The following is a 4,723-nucleotide window of genomic DNA, read 5'->3' as shown; positions in this document are numbered from 1 at the left end:
ACTTCAGACCTAGGGACACATACAGACTGAAAGTGAGGGGATGAAAAAAGGAAAGGACATCAAAAGAAAGCTGGAGTAGCAATACTCATATCAGATAAAGTAGACTTTAAAATAAAGAATGTTACAAGAGACAAGGAAGGACACTACATACTGATCAACGGATCAATCCAAGAAGAAGATATAACAATTATAAATATATATGCACCCAACATAGGAACACCTCAATACATAAGGCAACTGCTAACAGCTCTAAGAGTGGAAATCGACAGTAACACAATAATAGTGGGGGACTTTAACACCTCACTTACACCAATGGACAGATCATCCAAAATGAAAATAAATAAGAAAACAGAAGCTTTAAATGATAAAATAGACCAGATAGATTTAATTGATATTTATAGGACATTCCATCCAAAAACAGCAGATTACACTTTTTTCTCAAGTGCGCATGGAACTTTCTCCAGGATAGATCACATCCTGGGTCACAAATCAAGCCTCAGTAAATTTGAGAAAATTGAAATCATATCAAGCATCTTTTCTGACCACAATGCTATGAGATTAGAAATAAATTACAGGGGGAAAAATAGGTAAAAAACACAAACACATGTAGGCTAAACAATACGTTACTAAATAACCAAGAGATCACTGAAGAAATCAAAGAGGAAATCAAAAAATACCTAGAGACCAATGACAATGAAAACACGATGATCCAAAACCTGTGGGATGCAGCAAAAGCAGTTCTAAAAGGGAAGTTTATAGCTATACAAGCTAACCTCAAGAAACAAGAAAAATCTCAAATAAGCAATCTAACCTCACACCTAAAGGAACTAGAGAAAGAAGAACAAACAAAATCCAAAGATAGCAGAAGGAAATAAATCATAAAGATCAGAGCAGAAATATATGAAATAGAAACAAAGAAAACAATAGCAAAGATCAATAAAACTAAAAGCTGGTTCTTTGAGAAGATAAACAAAATTGATAAACCATTAGCCAGACTCATCAAGAAAAAGAGGGAGAGGGCTCAAATCAATAAAATTAGAAATGAAAAAGGAGAAGTCAAAAAAAAGTCACTGCAGAAATACAAACCATCCTAAGAGACTGCTACAAGCTACACTATACCAATAAAATGGACAACCTGGAAGAAATGGACACATTCTTAGAAAGGTATAACCTTCCAAGACTGAACCAGGAAGAAACAGAAAATATGAACAGACCAATCACAAGTAATGAAACGTAAACTGTGATTAAAAAAATTTCCAAAAAAAGACAGTCCAGGACCAGATGGCTTCACAGCTGAATTCTATCAAACATTTAGAGAAGAGCTAACACCCATCCTTCTCAAACTCTTCCAAACAACTGCAGAGGAAGGAACACTCCCAAATTCATTCTGAGGCCACCATCACCCTGATACCAAAACCAGTCAAAGATACTACAGAAAAAGAAAAATACAGACCAATATCACTGATGAATATAGATGCAAAAATACTCAACAAAATACTAGCCAACAGAATCCAACAACACATTAAAAGGATCATACACCATGATCAAGTGGGATTTATTCCAGGGATGCAAGGATTCTTCAACATATGTAAATCAATCAGTGTGATAAATGATGTTAACAAATTGAAGAATAAAAACCATATCATCATCTCAATAGATGCAGAAAAAGCTTTTGACAAAATTCAACACCCATTTATGATAAAAACTCTCCAGAAAGTGGGCAAAGAGGGAACCTACCTCAACATAATAAAGGCCATATATGACAAACCCACAGCAAACATCATTCTTAATGCTTAAAAACTGAAAGCATTTCCTCTAACATCAGGAACAAGACAAGGATGTCCACTCTCACCACTATTATTCAACATAGTTTTGGAAGTTCTAGCCACGGCAATCAGAGAAGGAAAACAAATAAAAGGAATAGAAATTGGAACAGAAGTAAAACTGTCACTGTTTGCAGATGACATGATACTATACATAGAAAATCGTAAAGATGCCACCAGAAAACTACTAGAGCTAATCAATGAATTTGGTAAAGTTCCAGGATACAAAATTAATGCACAGAAATCTCTTGCATTCCTATACACTAATGATGAAAAATCTGAAAGAGAAATTAAGGAGACACTCCCATTTACCACTGCAACAAATAGAATAAAATACTTAGGAATAAACCTACCTAGGGAGACAAAAGACCTGTATGCAGAAAAGTATAAGACATTGATGAAAGAAATTAAAGATGATACAAAAAGATGGAGAGATATACCATGTTCTTGGATTGGAAGAATCAGTATTGTGAAAATGACTATACTACCCAAAGCAATCTACAGATTCAGTGCAATCCCTATCAATTTACCAATGGCATATTTTCAGAACAAGAACAAAAAGTCTTAAAATTTGTATGGAGACACAAAAGACCCCGAATAGCCAAAGCAGTGTTGTGGGAATAAAATGGAGCTGGAGGAATCAGACTCCCTGACTTCAGACTATACTACAAAGCTACAGTAATCAAGACAGTATGGTACTGGCACAGAAACATAGATCATTGGAACAGGATAGAAAGCCCAAAGATAAACCCACGCACATATGGTCAACTAATCTATGACAAAGGAGGCAAGGATATACAATGGAAAAAGATAGTCTCTTCAATAAGTGGTGCTGGGAAAATTGGACCGCTACATGTAAAAGAATGAAATTAGAACACTCCCTAACACCATACACAAAAATAAACTCAAAATGAATTAGAGACCTAAATGTAAGACCAGACACTGTAAAACTCTTAGAGGAAAACAGAGGAAGAACACTCTTTGACATAAATCACAGCAAGATCTTTTTTGATCCACCTGCTAGAGTAATGGAAATAACAACAAAAATAAACAAATGGGCCCTAATGAAACTTCAAAGCTTTGGCACAGCAAAGTAATCCATAAACAAGACAAAAAGACAACCCTCAGAATGGGAGAAAATATTTGCAAATGAATTGACGGATGAAGGATTATCTCCAAAATATATAAACAGCTCATGCAGTTCAATATTAAAAAAACGAACAATCCAAATCAAAAATGGGAAGAAGAGCTAAACAGACATTTCTCCAAAGACATACAGGTGGCCAAGAAGTACATGAAAAGCTGCTCAGCATCACTAATTATTAGAGAAATGCAAATCAAAACCACAGTGAGGTATCACCTCACACCAGTTAGAATGGGCATCATCAGAACATCTACAAACCACAAATGCTGGAGAGGGTGTGAAGTAAAGGGAACCCTCTCGCACTGTTGGTGGGAATGTAAATTGATACAGCCACTATGGAGAACAGTATGGAGTTTCCTTAAAAAACTAAAAATAGAATTACCATATGACCCAGCAATCCCACTACTGGGCACATACCCAGAGAAAACCGTAATTCAAAAAGGCACATGCACCCGAATGTTCATTGCTGCACTATTTACAATAGCCAGGTCATGGACGCAACCTAAATGGCCATCGACAGATGAATGGATAAAGAAGATGTGGCACATATATACAATGGAATATTACTCAGCCATAAAAAGGAATGAAATTGGGTCATTTGTTGAGACGTGGATGGATCTAGAGACTGTCATACAGAGTGAAGTAAGTCAGAAAGAGAAAAACAAATATCATATATTAACGCATATATGTGGAACCTAGAAAAATGGTACAGATGAACCAGTTTGCAGGGCAGAAATTGAGACACAGATGTGGAGAAGAAACGTATGGTCACCAAGGGGGAAAGCAGCAGGGGATGGGGGTGGGGGTGTGATGAATTGGGTGATTGGGATTGACATGTATATACAGATGTGTATAAAATTGATGAGTAATAGGAACATGCTGTATAAAAAAAATAAAATTAAAATTAAAAAAAGACATTGAGGGGCTGAATGGATTAAAAAACAACATTTGAAGAAATCAAAGAGGAAATCAAAAAATACCTGGAGACAAACAAAATGGAAAACACAACAATCCAAAATCTTTGGGACAAAGCAAAAGCAGTTCTAAGGTAGAAGTTTACAGTGATACAAGCTTACTTTGGGAAACAAGAAAAATCTCAAATAAACAACCTAAACTTATACCTAAAGGAACTAGGAAAAGAATACAAACAAAACCTAAAGTTAGTAGAAGGAAGGAAATCATACAGTTCAGAGAAGAAAAAATATAGAGACAAAAAAAAAACCCCACAATAGAAAAGATCAATGAAACTAAGAGCTGGTTCTTTGGAAAGATAAACAAAATTGGTAAACCTTTAGCCATACTGATCAAGAAACAAACGAAGGCCCAAATCAATACAATCAGAGGTGAAAAATGAGAAGTTACAGCCAACACCACAGAAATACAAGGGATCATAAGAGAGTACTTCGAACAATGATATAGCAAAATGGACAACCTAGAGGAAATGGACAAATTCCTAGAAATGTACAATCTCCCAACACTGATAAAGGAAGAAATAGAAAATTGACTAGACCAAAAGAAACTCCCAACAAACAAAACTCCAGGGCCAGATGGCTTCACAGGTGAATTCTACCAAATATTTAGGAAAGAGTTAACACCTATCCTTCTCAAACTATTCCAAGAATTGCAGAGGAAGGAACAGTGCTGAACTCATTCTATGAAGCCAGCATCACCCTGATGCCAAAACTGGACAAAGATATCACAAAAAAGAAAATTACATGCCAATATTACTGATGAACATAAACACAAAAATCCTCAA

This window comes from Delphinus delphis, chromosome X, assembly GCF_949987515.2.
Source record: "Delphinus delphis chromosome X, mDelDel1.2, whole genome shotgun sequence".
Classification (NCBI taxonomy): Eukaryota; Metazoa; Chordata; class Mammalia; order Artiodactyla; family Delphinidae; genus Delphinus; species Delphinus delphis.
Note: the sequence above shows the minus strand (reverse complement) of the source record.